Source organism: Kogia breviceps, chromosome 9 (assembly GCF_026419965.1).
Source record: "Kogia breviceps isolate mKogBre1 chromosome 9, mKogBre1 haplotype 1, whole genome shotgun sequence".
NCBI lineage: Eukaryota > Metazoa > Chordata > Mammalia > Artiodactyla > Physeteridae > Kogia > Kogia breviceps.
In genome coordinates, this window is record NC_081318.1 from 55,931,780 (window position 1) to 55,950,768 (window position 18,989).

Below are 18,989 nucleotides of genomic sequence, written 5' to 3' on the forward strand. Positions count from 1 at the left end.
ACCACATCTCCAGCCTCCACCAGCCCCTGCTGTCTCCCCTAAAGCAGCAAGTCATCTATGCCAAAGGCGCGTACACTTCCACACAGCCCTGCCACCACCAGTGGATTCTGAGACAGGAGATGGCGTAGAGGCAGACGTCGTGGTAGCCAAGGTAGAGATAACAGGCTCATTTCTTAGTTAAAAGGGAACCATAAGTGACCCTGGAAACTGATTAGAACTAGAAAAGTGTCAAAAGAATAACTTGTTCCTTGGAGCTGTTTCAAGGGAGCAAAACGTATGCCATCGTCCCACTTCAGTGACAGTAGCGCAGATGCCCATTGCTGACATCATTCCCAGCAGCCTCGGCAGTGGGCTTGACCGCCTCCCTGGGTTGATTTAATCCCACCAGCTCTTGAGAAAAGAAAGGAGGTGGAGGGCTGGTATCTACCAGAGGCCAAAGAAATAGCTTGGAGAAATAGTTCTAACTTTTTAAATGTGTAAGTAGAGATGACAGTCAACTCTCAGCTCCATAATTGCCCAGTGTTCCCTTGCTCATTTTCAGCAGGGCCGTTCCAGCTCTGCCAGGTTGGAGCATGTGGTGTGTGCTCGCAGAGGCAAGCAGTTAGAGTCAGGAGGGCGGTACTCCCAGCTTTGCCATTGGCCCCCAGAGGAAAGAGAAACCAGAGGGGAAGGTGTCGGAGCAACCCGGTGCCACTAGGTTAACGCGTACCGTCGCTGAAGAATGGCGGGCATTGTAAAGCTCCGCCATGAGGACCCCGCCGTGGCCCAGCAGCCTGCTGCTACCAGTGGGTGGTGGCGTTATGGGCATTAGCTTTGAGAAGCTTATATAGCAGAGGGGGCTAGGATAAAGGACACAAATCAGGAGAAAACTGACAAGATTAAAAAAAAATCCAAGGCTTCGTATTTACTGTTCATCCCCCATGCTCTCGGTGTGCTATATTGTCTGCGTTGAGTCATGCTGAGAGAGAGCCAGGCACAATAATAGCTCGGAGCAGCCTTGCAGCCCCGGAGCCAGCCTCTGCCAATGGTGCTGACTGTGCCGGTGGAGAATGGGATTCTGATAGAGTCGTCTTTTTTCTCCTTCCCTGTGAGACCACCAATAATTACGGAGGGCATGCTGCAAAGATGGGGTAAGGGTTCCCAGTTGGAGTGTATCCTGAGAAGTGACCCAGCGGGGGTCCTGGCAAAGGTGTGCCTGCCTGACAGATGCAGACAATGCTGGGGACATCCAGGGACATATGTTTGAAGCAGCGGTTCAAGGATTTAGGTTCAAATGCAACTTAGCTTATACATCCTACTACAGTGGGAAACAATGACTCTCCTCTCTCTCGCCATCTTCAGCCAAATCGAATAACTGGGTACCTTGCGGATCCCTGGCGCAAGCAGGCACAAGTCCCTTATTCTGCCAAACACTGGGGAAATCCAAACCCTATGGTATCCAATCCCCTTAGCCCAGCGGCTAACAGCCCCGGCTCTCATTAGAATCATGGAGAAGTTCTGAAAACACCTCCACCCCAGACCAATTCATTCGAGAAATATTGAGGGTGGGTCCTTGGCACCGGTCTGTTTGGGAGCTCAACAGGTGTTTCTCTCGTGCACCTCGCGTGAGAACTGCTAGCCTCTTGCCTTCCTCCTGTCTGTCTGCTCCTCCAGGGAGCAGGCAGGCAAACTTGCTGTAAGAGCCAGATAGTAAATATATCCAGCTTTCTGAGCCATACAGTCTCTGTCAAAACGCCTCACTCTACTGTCAGAGTGTGAAAGCAGCCATGCCCAATATATAAATGAATGAGCATGGCTGTGTTCCAATTAAACAATTTATGGGGCACTGAAGCTTGAATTTCATAATTTTCACATGTCATGAAATATTTTGCTCTTGATTTTTAAAAGCTATTTTAAAAGTAAAACCCATTTGTAGCTCACAGCCTGTATAAAAACAGGCAGTGGGCAGGGATTTGCCCAGGGGCTGTTGTTTGCTTACCTTGGCTTAGAATGTGCCCTGGTAATGGGGTTAGGCCAGGACCACCCCTGACAGTTGCCAGGCCCAGGACAGACCCAAAATGGAAGCCCATGTACCATATAGCTAAATATTTCAAACTATAAATCCAGCTGACAAAATGTTAAATAAATTCTATTATTTTACCTTGACAAATATGTCTTCATAATGACCTAGAAAAGCCAGGGTTGCACTTAGAATTCTCAGACTCCTCTAAGTTCACCAAAACTTGGTGGTGTGTAGCATACATATGTGTGGGCACCCTGCCCTGCCCCCTGCATCCACACTCTGTCCGTACCTGTGGCAAACAGCCCCTCCTTGACCAGCCCACAGGCATCAGCTGCATACACTTATGGAGGGGGTTTTTGGGGAAGACTCCAATTGCAGAGAGGATTCCAGGGTCCCAGGCATCTGGAGAATATGAATAGAAGTGGGGGAGATTGACTCCTGTTGGGCATGGCACCATGGATTCCTCATTCGCTGGAGGAGGGGCTATGCCTGCCTAGGATCAGAGCCAGGCCCTTTAAACATGGGAACCAAAACAGAGTTCCCTCTTGCCTGGGTCTAAGGGCACTGCTGGTGGGCGATAGGAGGCTGAGAATTAGCTCCTGTAGTTTTCAGGTCCGTGGGGCATTTCATCTGCCCAGTCTACTCTGACCCTGTGGAAGTAGACATCGTAAGGGGAAGGGCAAAAAATTGTTTCAGCACATCTCTTGGAATTAAACGATCTGCCTCCTGTTAGTCATGTGCTGGAACTAGCTGATACCAGGCCACCAGAACCAACTGTATACCTAGGAATTTTGTGAGCCAGTTCTTAAATCGTTAATAACTTGAAATCAGATGGGAGTATTTACACCACAGAAATTGGCAAACTACATCTCAGGGTTGTTTTTTTTTCCTTTGTGGTTTTGATTTTGGTTTTGGTTTGGGGTTTGTTTTGTTTTCTTTTGTTTTTTGTTGCTGTTTTTTGTTTTGTTTTTGAAAGAGAACCTGTTTTCCAGCACAGCATTGCTTCTTGACTTCTTTCTCCCCAGGCTCATCCTATACCTCTCCACGCACAAGTCCTAAACTTCCCATTGATCCCTGGATATCCCAGACCTCTACATGCCCCTGTTCTTTTGCACACACTGTTCCATCTGATTGGAATGCCCTTTCCCATTTTTTGAGCAAGCAAGTTCCCATTAATCCTTTCAAAGCCCTGTTCCAAAACTATCTCTGTTGCCAAACATCCCAGAATTCCCCTCAAAACAGTTTCTCCTTCTTCCATGTTCTCACATCACTTTGGAAATAGTAACAATACAGGCCTTTTTTCAATCTCTATCTCCTCAAGCCTGAAAATGGTGACGGAGGCATAGATGTTTAACAGTGGGTTTTTTTAGATAAATCAATGATAAAAGGATAAATACAGATTAAACAAGTGAGATTGAATACAGTTTACCATCCTAAGAAAGGGTTTAGAAGCCTGCAAACAATGTGAATATACTATATGTATACTAAATGCTATGACATGCAGTTATATACAAGGTATGGCCTGGCTCTATGGGAGAAAGGGAAACCACAGAGGAAAAGATCTCCTCAAGGAGCTCACCGAAGCAGTTCCTACACTTGGCTGACTGCCAAAATCACCTGAGGAGCTTTCTGAACATTTCTCCTGAATCGCACTCACAGGGGTGGTGGCAGTCCACATGTGTGTACTTTTAAAAATCTCCTGAAGTGATTCTGATGGTCATCCATGGTGGTGATTGCTATAGGGAAGTTTAAATGCATAACCTCTTAACCAGTCTATTTTCCTCTCTCTCAAGTCTCCCCTCCACCCTCTGCTCTGCTTGGTCGGGCAGAGGATTCGTTGGGAAGCCTGGGGTCATGCCCCACCTTCTGAGCCCACACTAGAGAATGGGCAACAAGCAGCTGTTTGCATGGGGTAGAAACGGAGCTTGGATGTGTGTGTCTCCCATAACCCCACAATGCAGAGACCATCTGGGATGGGAAGGGAAGGGGCCTCTGTTTGCTATCTTGGGCACAAGTGTCCTGAAGTGGACATGGGGGCAATATTTGGGGGAAATCCCAGGGTGAACTAGACCAGAACGTCCAAACGATATTAGCAAAGCCAGAGCACCATGTTATTAGGGACTCGTCTTGAAGCTTAGTGTCAGATGAAGTCAAGACATGGAGTCAAATGAAAGTAGCAAACCAGGGAAGAGGAGAGAAAAGTGAGACACAGAGTGGCCCGGACAAAGCCTGCAGATGTCGACCAACACTGACAGCTAGGTTTGCACAGCATCCTGCGTTACCATCTTGCTGAAAAACTCCAGGGATTCCCATTCACACAGAATAAAACGTGACTGGTGACCCCTTGTTCTGATTATCTTTGCTGCTTAAGAAATCACCGGAAAATTTAGTGTCTTAAAAAACAATAGTCGAAGATAGCACAGGCCGGAGGGGGAGAAGATGGCGGAAGACTAAGAAGCGGGGATCACCTTCCTCCTCACAGAGACATCAGAAATACATCTACACGTGGAACTTCTCCTATAGGACACCCACCGAACGCTGGCAGAAGACGTCAGACCTCCCCAAAGGCAAGAAACTCCCCACGTACCTGGGTAGGGCAAAAGAAAAAAGAATAAACAGAGACAAAAAAATAGGGACGGGACCTGCACCAGTGGGAGGGAGCCATGAAGGAGGAAAGGTTCCCACACACTAGGAGCCCCTTCGCGGGCGGAGACTGCGGGTGGCGGAGGGGGAAGCTTCGGAGCCATGGAAGAGAGCGCAGCCACAGGGTACGGAGGGCAAAGCGGAGAGATTCCCGCAGAGGATCGGTGCCGATCAGCACTCACCAGCCGGGGCGGGCGGGGCTGGGAACTGAGCCTCGGGCGGATCCCAGGGAAAGGTCTGGAGTTGGCAGAGTGAAAACAGCCTGAAGGGGTTAGTGCACCACAGCTGGCCAGGAGGGAGTCCTGGAGAAGTCTGAAGCTGCCGAAGAGGCAAGAGACCTTTTCTTCCCTCTTTGCCTCCTGCTGCGCGAGGAGAGGGGTTTAAGCGCGCCACTTAAAGGAGCTCCAGAAACAGGCGCGGAGCTGCCGAAGAGACAAGAGACTTTTTCTTGCCTCTTTGCTTCCTGGGGCGCGAGGAAAGGGGATTAAGGGCACCGCATAAAGGAGCTCCAGAAACGGGCGCGAGCTGCGGCTGTCGGCATGGACAACAGAGACGGGTGTGGGACGCTAGGGTTGCTACTGCCGCCACCAAGAGGCCTGTGTGCGAGCACAGGTCACTCTCCACACCGCCCCTCCCGGGAGCCTGTGCAGCCCGCCATCGCCAGGGTCCCGGGATCAAGGGACTGCTTCCCCGGGGAAACGCACGGTGCGCCACAGGCCAGTGCAGCGTCACGCCGGCCTCTGCCGCCGCGGACTTGCCCCACATCCATGCCCCACCCCACCCCCGCCGCCTGAGTGAGCCAGAGACCACGAATCTGCTGCTCCGTTAACCCCGCCCTGTCTGAGCAAACGGCAGACGCCCTCGGACTACCTACGCGCAGAGGCGGGGCCAAGGCCAAAGCTGAACCCCAGGAGCTGTGCGAACAAAGACAGGGGGAGGTCTCTCCCAGCAGCCTCAGAAGCAGCGGATTAAAGCTCCACAGTCAACCTGAAGTGCCCTACATCTGTGGAAAACCTGAACAGACAGCGAAATATCCCAAGTTGAGAAGGTGGACTTTGGGAGCAAGATATACTATTATTTTCCCCTTTTTTCTTTTTGTGAGTGTGTATGTGAGTGCTGCTGTGTGAAATTTTGTCTGTATAGCTTTATTTTCACTATTTGTCCTAGGGTTAGACCGACCCGTTTTTTTTTTTTTTTAGTTTTTTTTTTTTCTTTAATATAAATTCTTCTTCTTAATAATTATTTTTTTATTTTAATAACTGTATTTTACCCTACTTTATTTTGTCTTCTCCCCTTTCTTTCTTCCTTTCTTCCCTCCTTTCTTTCCTATTTCCCTCCCTGCTCCCTTCCTTCCTCCCTTCCTTCCTTTATTCCCTCCTTCCTTCCTCCCTTCCTTTCTTTATTCCCTCCTTCCTCCCTCCCTTCCTTTCTTCCTCCCTCCCTTCCTTTCTTCCTCCCTTCCCTCCCTTCCTCCTTCCTTCCATCCTTCCTTTCTTGCCTTTCTATTTTTTTTCTCCCTTTGATTTTGAGCCGTGTGGACTAAAGGCTCTTGGCACTCCAGCCAGGTGTCAAGGCTGTGTCTCTGAGGTGGGAGAACCAACCTCAGGACACTGGTCCACAAGAGAACTCTCAGCTCCACGTAATATCAAACGGCGAAAAATCTCCCAGAGAGCTCCATCTCAACACCAAGACCCAGCTTCACTCAAGGACCAGCAACGAACAGTGCTGGACACCTTATACCCAACAAAGAGCAAGACAGGTCTACAGCCTCATCCATTAGCAGAGAGGCTGCCTAAAATCATAATAAGGCTACCAACATCCCCATACACACCACCAGACGTGGACCTGCCTACCAGAAAGACTAGAGCCAGCCTCATCCACCAGAACAGAGGCACTAGTCCCCCCAACCAGGAAACCTGCTCAACCCACTGAACCAACCTCAGCCACTGGGGACAGCCACCAAAAACAGATAGAACTACGAACCTGCAGCCTGCAAAAAGGAGACCCCAAACACAGTAAGATAAGCAAAATGAGAAGACAGAAAAACACACAGCAGATGAAGGAGCAAGATAAAAACACACCAGACCTAACAAATGAAGAGGTAATAGCCAGTCTACCTCAAAGAGAATTCAGAATAATGATAGTAAAGATGATTCAAAATCTTGGAAATAGAATAGACAAATTGCAAGAAACAGTTAACAAGGACCTAGAAGAAATAAAGAGGAAGCAAGTAACGATGAGCAACACAATAAATGAAATGAAAAATACTCTAGATGGGATCAGTAGCAGAATAACTGAGGCAGAGGGACGGATAAGTGACCTGGAAGATAAAATAGTGGAAATAACAACTGCAGAGCAGAAGAAAGAAGAAAGAATGAAAAGAACTGAGGACAGTCTCAGAGACCTCTGGGACAACATTAAACGCACCAACATTCGAATCATAGGGGTCCCAGAAGAAGAAGAGAAAAAGAAAGGGACTGAGAAAATATTTGAAGAGATTATAGTTGAAAACTTCCCTAATATAGGAAAGGAAATAGTCAATCAAGTCCAGGAAGCACAGAGAGTCCCATACAGGATAAACCCAAGGATAAACACGCCGAGACACATGATAATCAAACTGTCAAAAATTAAATACAAAGAAAACATACTAAAAGCAGCAAGGGAAAAACAACAATAACACACAAGGGAATCCCCATAAGGTTAACATCTGATCTTTCAGCAGAAACTCTACAAGCCAGAAGGGAGTGGCAGGACATATTTAAAGTGATGAAGTAAAAAAACCTACAACCAAGATTACCCTACCCAGCAAGGATCTCATTCAGATTTGATGGAGAAATTGAAACCTTTACAGACAAGCAAAAGCTGAGAGAGTTCAGCACCACCAAACCAGCTTTACAGCAAATGCTAAAGGAACTTTTCTCTAAGCAAGAAACATAAGAGAAGGAAAAGACCTACAAGAACAACCCAAAACAATTAAGTAAATGGTAATAGGAACGCACATATCAATAATTACCTTAAATGTAAATGGATTAAATGCTCCCACCAAAAGACACAGACTGGCTGGATGGATACAAAAACAGGACCCATATATATGCTGTCTACAAGAGACCCACTTCAGACCTAGGGACACTTACAGGCTGAAAGTGAGGGGATGGAAAAAGATATTCCATGCAAATGGAAATCAGAAGAAAGCTGGAGTAGCATTTCTCATATCAGACAAAATAGACTTTAAAACAAAAACTATTACAAGAGACAAAGAAGGACACTACATAACGATCAAGGGATCGATCCATGAAGAAGATATAACAATTGTAAATATTTATGCACCCAACAGAGGAGCACCTCAACACATAAGGCAAATACTAACAGCCTTAAAAGGGGAAATCGACAGTAACACAATCATAGTAGGGGACTTTAACACCCCACTGTCACCAACGGACAGATCATCCAAAATGAAAATGAATAAGGAAACACAAGCTCTAAATGATACATTATTCAAGATGGATTTACTTGATATTTATAGGACATTCCATCCAAAAACAACAGAATACACATTTTTCTCAAGTGCCCGTGGAACATTCTCCAGGATAGATCATATCTTGGGTCACAAATCTAGCCTTGGCAAATTTAAGAAAATTGAAATCATATCAAGTATCTTTTCTGACCACAACGCTATGAGACTAGATATCAATTACAGGAAAAGATCTGTAAAAAATACAAACACATGGAGGCTAAACAATACACTACTTAATAACGAAGTGATCACTGAAGAAATCAAAGAGGAAATCAAAAAGTACTTAGAAACAAATGACAATGGAGACACGACGACCCAAAACCTATGGGATACAGCAAAAGCAGTTCTAAGAGGGAAGTTTATAGCAATACAATCATACCTTAAGAAACAGGAAGCATCTCGAATAAACCACCTAACTTTGCACCTAAAGCAATTAGAGAAGAACAAAAAAACCCCAAATTTAGCAGAAGGAAAGAAATCATAAAGAGCAGATCAGAAATTAATGAAAAAGAAATGAAGGAAACAATAGCAAAGATCAATAAAAGTAAAAGCTGGTTCTTTGAGAAGATAAATAAAATTGATAAACCATTAGCCAGACTCATCAAGAAAAAAAGGGAGAAGACTCAAATCCATAGAATTAGAAATGAAAAAGGAGATGTAACAACTGACTCTGCAGAAATACAAAAGATTATTAGAGATTACTACAAGCAACTCTATGCCAATAAAATGGACAACCTGGAAGAAATGGACAAATTCTTAGAAATGCACAACCTGCCAAGACTGAACCAGGAAGAAATAGAAAATAGGAACAGACCAATCACAAGCACTGAAATTGAAACTGTGATTCAAAATCTTCCAACAAACAAAAGCCCAGGACCAGGTGGCTTCACAGGCGAATTCTATCAAACATTTAGAGAAGAGCTAACACCTATCCTTCTCAAACTCTTCCAAAAGACAGCAGAGGGAGGAACACTCCCAAACTCATTCTATGAGGCCACCATCACCCTGATACCAAAACCAGACAAAGACGTCACAAAGAAAGAAAACTACAGGCCAATATCACTGATGAACATAGATGCAAAAATCCTCAACAAAATACTAGCAAACAGAATCCAACAGCACATGAAAAGGATCATACACCATGATCAAGTGGGGTTTATTCCAGGAACGCAAGGATTCCTCAATACATGCAAATCAATCAACGTGATACACCAAATCAACAAACTGAAGGAGGAAAACCATACGATCATCTCAATAGACGCAGAGAAAGCTTTTGACAAAATTCAACACCCATTTAGGATAAAAACCCCGCAGAAAGTAGGCATAGAGGGAACTTTCCTCAATACAATAAAGGCCATATATGACAAACCCACAGCCAGCAGTGTTCTCAATGGTGAAAACCTGAAACCATTTCCACTAAGATCAGGAACAAGACAAGGTTGCCCACTCTCACCACTCTTATTCAACCTAGTTTTGGAAGTTCTAGCCACAGCAATCAGAGAAAATAAAGAAATAAAAGGAATCCAAATAGGAAAAGAAGAAGTAAAGCTGTCACTGTTTGCAGATGACATGATACTATACATAGAGAATCCTAATGATGCTACCAGAAAACTACTAGAACTAATCAATGAATTTGGTAAAGTAGCAGGATACAAAATGAATGCACAGAAATCTCTGGCATTCTTATACACTAATGATGAAAAATCCGAGAGGGAAATTAAGAAAACACTCCCATTTACCATTGCAACCAAAAGAATAAAATATCTAGGAATAAACCTACCTAAGGAGACAAAAGACTTGTATACAGAAAACTATAAGACACTGATGAAAGAAATTCAAGATTATACAAATGGGTGGAGAAATATACCATGTTCTTGGATTGGAAGAATCAACATAGTGAAAATGACTCTATTACCCAAAGCAATCTACAGATTCAATGCAATCCCTATCAAATTACCACTGGCATTTTTCACAGAACTAGAACAAAGAATTTCACAATTTGTATGGAAACACAAAAGACCCCGAAGAGCCAAAGCAATCTTGAGAACGAAAAATGGAGCTGGAGGAATCAGGCTCCCTGACTTCAGACTCTACTACAAGGCCACAGTAATCAAGACAGTATGGTACTGGCACAAAAACAGAAATAGAGATCAATGGAACAGGATAGAAAGCCCAGAGATAAACCTACACACATATGGTCACCTTATCTTTGATAAAGGAGGGAAGGATACACAGTGGAGAAAAGACAGCCTCTTCAATAAGTAGTGCTGGGAAAACTGGACAGCTACCTGTAGAAGTATGAAAGTAGAACACTCCCTAACACCATACACAAAAATAAACTCAAAATGGGTTAAAGACCTAAATGTAAGGCCAGACACTATCAAACTCTTAGAGGAAAACATAGGCAGAACACTCTATGACATCAATCACAGCAAGATCATTTTTGACCCATCTCCTAGAGAAATGGAAATAAAAACAAAAATAAACAAATGGGATCTAATGAAACTTAAAAGCTTTTGCACAGCAAAGGATACCATAAACAAGACCAAAAGACAACCCTCAGAATGGGAGAAAATATTTGCCAATGAAGCAACTGACAAAGGATTCATATCCAAAATTTATAAGCAACTCATGCAGCTCAATAACAAAAAAACAAACAGCCCAATCCAAAAATGGGCAGAAGAACTAAATAGACATTTCTCCAAAGAAGATATACAGATAGCCAACAAACACATGAAAGAATGCTCAACATCACTAATCATTAGAGAAATGCAAATCAAAACTACAATGAGATATCATCTCACACTGGCCAGATTGGCCATCATCAAAAACTCTAGAAACAATAAATGCTGGAGAGGGTGTGGAGAAAAGGGAACACTCTTGCACTGCTGGTGGGAATGTAAAATGATACAGCCACTATGGAGAACAGTATGGAGGTTCCTTAAAAAACTACAAATAGAACTACCATATGACCCAGCAATCCCACTACTGGGCATATACCCTGAGAAAACCATAATTCAAAAAGAGTCATGTACCAAAATGTTTATTGCAGCTCTATTTACGATAGACAGGACATGGAAGCAACCTAAGTGTCCATCAACAGATGAATGGATAAGGAAGATGTGGCACATATATACAATGGAATATTACTCAGCCATAAAAAGAAATGAAACTGAGTTATTTGTAATGAGATGGATAGATTTGGAATCTGTCATACAGAGTGAAGTAAGTCAGAAGGTTAAAAACAAATACCGTATGCTAACACATATATATGGAATCTAAAAAAAAAAAAAATGTCATGAAGAGATTAGTGGTAGGATGGGAATAAAACACAGACCTACTAGAGCATGGACTTGAGGATATGGGGAGGGGGAAGGGTAAGCTGTGACGATGTGAGAGAGTGGCAGGGACATATACACACTACCAAATGTAAATTAGATAGCTAGTGGGAAGCTACAGCATAGCACAGGGAGTTCACCTCTGTACTTAGTGACCACCTAGAGGGGTGGGATAGGGAGGGTGGGAGGGAGGGTGACAAAAGAGGGAAGAGTTATGGGAACATATGTATATGTATAACTGATTCACTTTGTTGTAAAAGAGAAACTAACACACTATTGTAAAACAGTTATACTCAAATAAAGATGTTAAAAAAAAAAAAAAAAGAAACATAAGAGAAGGAAAAGACCTACAAGAACAACCCAAAACAATTAAGTAAATGGTAATAGGAACGCACATATCAATAATTACCTTAAATGTAAATGGATTAAATGCTCCCACCAAAAGACACAGACTGGCTGGATGGATACAAAAACAGGACCCATATATATGCTGTCTACAAGAGACCCACTTCAGACCTAGGGACACTTACAGGCTGAAAGTGAGGGGATGGAAAAAGATATTCCATGCAAATGGAAATCAGAAGAAAGCTGGAGTAGCATTTCTCATATCAGACAAAATAGACTTTAAAACAAAAACTATTACAAGAGACAAAGAAGGACACTACATAACGATCAAGGGATCGATCCATGAAGAAGATATAACAATTGTAAATATTTATGCACCCAACAGAGGAGCACCTCAACACATAAGGCAAATACTAACAGCCATAAAAGGGGAAATCGACAGTAACACAATCATAGTAGGGGACTTTAACACCCCACTGTCACCAATGGACAGATCATCCAAAATGAAAATGAATAAGGAAACACAAGCTTTAAATGATACATTATTCAAGATGGATTTACTTGATATTTATAGGACATTCCATCCAAAAACAACAGAATACACATTTTTCTCAAGTGCCCGTGGAACATTCTCCAGGATAGATCATATCTTGGGTCACAAATCTAGCCTTGGCAAATTTAAGAAAATTGAAATCATATCAAGTATCTTTTCTGACCACAACGCTACGACAGGAAAAGATCTGTAAAAAATACAAACACATGGAGGCTAAACAATACACTACTTAATAACGAAGTGATCACTGAAGAAATCAAAGAGGAAATCAAAAAGTACTTAGAAACAAATGACAATGGAGACACGACGACCCAAAACCTATGGGATACAGCAAAAGCAGTTCTAAGAGGGAAGTTTATAGCAATACAATCATACCTTAAGAAACAGGAAGCATCTCGAATAAACCACCTAACTTTGCACCTAAAGCAATTAGAGAAGGAAGAACAAAAAAACCCCAAATTTAGCAGAAGGAAAGAAATCATAAAGAGCAGATCAGAAATTAATGAAAAAGACTCACCAGCCAGAGAGCCTTGTCTGCTCACCTGCTGGGGCGGGCGGGGCTGGGAACTGAGCCTCGGGCGGATCCCAGGGAAAGGTCTGGAGTTGGCCGAGTGAAAACCGCCTGAAGGGGTTAGTGCACCACAGCTGGCCAGGAGAGAATCCTGGAGAAGTCTGGAGCTGCCTAAGAGGCAAGAGACCTTTTCTTCCCTCTTTGCCTCCTGCTGCGCGAGGAGAGGGGTTTAAGCGCGCCACTTAAAGGAGCTCCAGAAACGGGCGCGGAGCTGCCGAAGAGACAAGAGACTTTTTCTTGCCTCTTTGCTTCCTGGGGCGCGAGGAAAGGGGATTAAGGGCACCGCATAAAGGAGCTCCAGAAACGGGCGCGAGCTGCGGCTGTCGGCATGGACAACAGAGACGGGTGTGGGACGCTAGGGTTGCTACTGCCGCCACCAAGAGGCCTGTGTGCGAGCACAGGTCACTCTCCACACCGCCCCTTCCGGGAGCCTGTGCAGCCCGCCACTGCCGGGGTCCCGGAATCCAGGGACAGCTTCCCCGGGAGAACGCGGACAGCTTCCCCGGGAGAACGCGCGGCGCGCCTCGGACCGGTGCAACGTCACGCATGGCGCGCCTCGGGCCGGTGCAGCGTCACGCCGGCCTCTGACGTCGCAGGCTCGCACCGCATCCGTGCCCCTCCCTCCCACTGGCCTGAGTGAGCCAGAGACCACGAATCAGCTGCTCCTTTAACCCCGTCCTGTCTGAGCGAAGGGCAGACACCCTCCGACGACCTACGCGCAGAGGCGGGGCCGAGGCCAAAGCTGAACCCCAGAAGCTGTGCGAACAAAGACAGGGGGAGGTCTCTCCCAGTAGCCTCAGAAGCAGCGGATTAAAGCTCCACAGTCAACTTGAAGTGCCCTGCAGCTGTGGAAAACCTGAATAGACAGCGAAATATCCCAAGTTGAGGAGGTGGACTTTGGGAGCAAGATATACTATTATTTTCCCCTTTTTTCTTTTTGTGAGTGTGTATGTGAGTGCTGCTGTGTGAGATTTTGTCTGTATAGCTTTATTTTCACCATTTGTCCTAGGGTTAGACCGACCCGTTTTTTTTTTGTTTGGTTTTTTTTTTCTTTAATAGAAATTTTTCTTCTTAATAATTACTTTTTTATTTTAATAACTGTATTTTACCCTACTTTATTTTGTCTTCTCCCCTTTCTTTCTTCCTTTCTTCCCTCCTTTCTTTCCTATTTCCCTCCCTCCTCCCTTCCTTCCTCCCTTCCTTTCCTTATTCCCTCCTTCCTTCCTCCCTTCCATTCTTCCTCCCTCCCTTCCTTTCTTCCTCCCTTCCCTCCCTTCCTCCTTCCTTCCTTCCTTTCTTGCCTTTCTATTTTTTTTCTCCCTTTGATTTTGAGCCGTGTGGATTAAAGGCTCTTGGCACTCCAGCCAGGTGTCAAGGCTGTGTCTCTGAGGTGGGAGAACCAACCTCAGGACACTGGTCCACAAGAGAACTCTCAGCTCCACGTAATATCAAACGGCGAAAAATCTCCCAGAGAGCTCCATCTCAACACCAAGACCCAGCTTCACTCAAGGACCAGCAACGAACAGTGCTGGACACCCTATACCCAACAAAGAGCAAGACAGGTCTACAGCCCCATCCATTAGCAGAGAGGCTGCCTAAAATCATAATAAGGCTACCAACATCCCCATACACACCACCAGACGTGGACCTGCCCACCAGAAAGACTAGAGCCAGCCTCATCCACCAGAACAGAGGCACTAGTCCCCCCAACCAGGAAACCTGCTCAACCCACTGAACCAACCTCAGCCACTGGGGACAGCCACCAAAAACAGATAGAACTACGAACCTGCAGCCTGCAAAAAGGAGACCCCAAACACAGTAAGATAAGCAAAATGAGAAGACAGAAAAACACACAGCAGATGAAGGAGCAAGATAAAAACACACCAGACCTAACAAATGAAGAGGTAATAGCCAGTCTACCTCAAAGAGAATTCAGAATAATGATAGTAAAGATGATTCAAAATCTTGGAAATAGAATAGACAAATTGCAAGAAACAGTTAACAAGGACCTAGAAGAAATAAAGAGGAAGCAAGTAACGATGAGCAACACAATAAATGAAATGAAAAATACTCTAGATGGGATCAGTAGCAGAATAACTGAGGCAGAGGGACGGATAAGTGACCTGGAAGATAAAATAGTGGAAATAACAACTGCAGAGCAGAAGAAAGAAGAAAGAATGAAAAGAACTGAGGACAGTCTCAGAGACCTCTGGGACAACATTAAACGCACCAACATTCGAATCATAGGGGTCCCAGAAGAAGAAGAGAAAAAGAAAGGGACTGAGAAAATATTTGAAGAGATTATAGTTGAAAACTTCCCTAATATAGGAAAGGAAATAGTCAATCAAGTCCAGGAAGCACAGAGAGTCCCATACAGGATAAACCCAAGGATAAACACGCCGAGACACATGATAATCAAACTGTCAAAAATTAAATACAAAGAAAACATACTAAAAGCAGCAAGGGAAAAACAACACATAACACACAAGGGAATCCCCATAAGGTTAACATCTGATCTTTCAGCAGAAACTCTACAAGCCAGAAGGGAGTGGCAGGACATATTTAAAGTGATGAAGGAAAAAAACCTACAACCAAGATTACCCTACCCAGCAAGGATCTCATTCAGATTTGATGGAGAAATTGAAACCTTTACAGACAAGCAAAAGCTGAGAGAGTTCAGCACCACCAAACCAGCTTTACAGCAAATGCTAAAGGAACTTTTCTCTAAGCAAGAAACATAAGAGAAGGAAAAGACCTACAAGAACAACCCAAAACAATTAAGTAAATGGTAATAGGAACGCACATATCAATAATTACCTTAAATGTAAATGGATTAAATGCTCCCACCAAAAGACACAGACTGGCTGGATGGATACAAAAACAGGACCCATATATATGCTGTCTACAAGAGACCCACTTCAGACCTAGGGACACTTACAGGCTGAAAGTGAGGGGATGGAAAAAGATATTCCATGCAAATGGAAATCAGAAGAAAGCTGGAGTAGCATTTCTCATATCAGACAAAATAGACTTTAAAACAAAAACTATTACAAGAGACAAAGAAGGACACTACATAACGATCAAGGGATCGATCCATGAAGAAGATATAACAATTGTAAATATTTATGCACCCAACAGAGGAGCACCTCAACACATAAGGCAAATACTAACAGCCTTAAAAGGGGAAATCGACAGTAACACAATCATAGTAGGGGACTTTAACACCCCACTGTCACCAACGGACAGATCATCCAAAATGAAAATGAATAAGGAAACACAAGCTTTAAATGATACATTATTCAAGATGGATTTACTTGATATTTATAGGACATTCCATCCAAAAACAACAGAATACACATTTTTCTCACGTGCCCGTGGAACATTCTCCAGGATAGATCATATCTTGGGTCACAAATCTAGCCTTGGCAAATTTAAGAAAATTGAAATCATATCAAGTATCTTTTCTGACCACAACGCTATGAGACTAGATATCAATTACAGGAAAAGATCTGTAAAAAATACAAACACACGGAGGCTAAACAATACACTACTTAATAAGGAAGTGATCACTGAAGAAATCAAAGAGGAAATCAAAAAGTACTTAGAAACAAATGACAATGGAGACACGACGACCCAAAACCTATGGGATACAGCAAAAGCAGTTCTAAGAGGGAAGTTTATAGCAATACAATCATACCTTAAGAAACACGAAGCATCTCGAATAAACCACCTAACTTTGCACCTAAAGCAATTAGAGAAGGAAGAAAAAAAAAAAACCCAAATTTAGCAGAAGGAAAGAAATCATAAAGAGCAGATCAGAAATAAATGAAAAAGAAATGAAGGAAACAATAGCAAAGATCAATAAAAGTAAAAGCTGGTTCTTTGAGAAGATAAATAAAATTGATAAACCATTAGCCAGACTCATCAAGAAAAAAAGGGAGAAGACTCAAATCCATAGAATTAGAAATGAAAAAGGAGATGTAACAACTGACTCTGCAGAAATACAAAAGATTATTAGAGATTACTACAAGCAACTCTATGCCAATAAAATGGACAACCTGGAAGAAATGGACAAATTCTTAGAAATGCACAACCTGCCAAGACTGAACCAGGAAGAAATAGAAAATAGGAACAGACCAATCACAAGCACTGAAATTGAAACTGTGATTCAAAAATCTTCCAACAAACAAAAGCCCAGGACCAGGTGGCTTCACAGGCGAATTCTATCAAACATTTAGAGAAGAGCTAACACCTATCCTTCTCAAACTCTTCCAAAAGACAGCAGAGGGAGGAACACTCCCAAACTCATTCTATGAGGCCACCATCACCCTGATACCAAAACCAGACAAAGACGTCACAAAGAAAGAAAACTACAGGCCAATATCACTGATGAACATAGATGCAAAAATCCTCAACAAAATACTAGCCAACAGAATCCAACAGCACATGAAAAGGATCATACACCATGATCAAGTGGGGTTTATTCCAGGAATGCAAGGATTCCTCAATACACGCAAATCAATCAACGTGATACACCAAATCAACAAACTGAAGGAGGAAAACCATACGATCATCTCAATAGACGCAGAGAAAGCTTTTGACAAAATTCAACACCCATTTAGGATAAAAACCCCGCAGAAAGCAGGCATAGAGGGAACTTTCCTCAATACAATAAAGGCCATATATGACAAACCCACAGCCAGCAGTGTTCTCAATGGTGAAAAACTGAAACCATTTCCACTAAGATCAGGAACAAGACAAGGTTGCCCACTCTCACCACTCTTATTCAACCTAGTTTTGGAAGTTCTAGCCACAGCAATCAGAGAAAATAAAGAAATAAAAGGAATCCAAATAGGAAAAGAAGAAGTAAAGCTGTCACTGTTTGCAGATGACATGATACTATACATAGAGAATCCTAAGGATGCTACCAGAAAACTACTAGAACTAATCAATGAATTTGGTAAAGTAGCAGGATACAAAATGAATGCACAGAAATCTCTGGCATTCTTATACACTAATGATGAAAAAGCCGAGAGGGAAATTAAGAAAACACTCCCATTTACCATTGCAACAAAAGAATAAAATATCTAGGAATAAACCTACCTAAGGAGACAAAAGACTTGTATGCAGAAAACTATAAGACACTGATGAAAGAGATTAAAGATGATACAAATAGGTGGAGAAATATACCATGTTCTTGGATTGGAAGAATCAACATTGTGAAAATGACTCTATTACCCAAAGCAATCTACAGATTCAGTGCAATCCCTATCAAATTACCACTGGCATTTTTCACAGAACTAGAACAAAGAATTTCACAATTTGTATGGAAACACAAAAGACCCCGAAGAGCCAAAGCAATCTTGAGAACGAAAAATGGAGCTGGAGGAATCAGGCTCCCTGACTTCAGACTCTACTACAAGGCCACAGTAATCAAGACAGTATGGTACTGGCACAAAAACAGAAATAGAGATCAATGGAACAGGATAGAAAGCCCAGAGATAAACCCACACACATATGGTCACCTTATCTTTGATAAAGGAGGGAAGGATACACAGTGGAGAAAAGACAGCCTCTTCAATAAGTGGTGCTGGGAAAACTGGACAGCTACCTGTAGAAGTATGAAATTAGAACAGTCCCTAACACCACACACAAAAATAAACTCAAAATGGGTTAAAGACCTAAATGTAAGGCCAGACACTATCAAACTCTTAGAGGAAAACATAGGCAGAACACTCTATGACATAAATCACAGCAAGATCATTTTTGACCCATCTCCTAGAGAAATGGAAATTAAAACAAAAATAAACAAATGGGATCTAACAAAAAAAAAAAAAAAAAAAAAAAAAGAAAGAAAGAAATGAAGGAAACAATAGCAAAGATCAATAAAAGTAAAAGCTGGTTCTTTGAGAAGATAAATAAAATTGATAAACCATTAGCCAGACTCATCAAGAAAAAAAGGGAGAAGACTCAAATCCATAGAATTAGAAATGAAAAAGGAGATGTAACAACTGACTCTGCAG

General features: G+C 43.0%; 1 protein-coding gene across 8 annotated transcripts in view; it reads right to left on the bottom strand.

The window, feature by feature from the left end:
- Positions 1-18,989, bottom strand: part of MTERF1 (mitochondrial transcription termination factor 1) — a 710,255-nt gene that overhangs the window by 70,595 nt on the left and 620,671 nt on the right. The window lies entirely within an intron of this gene.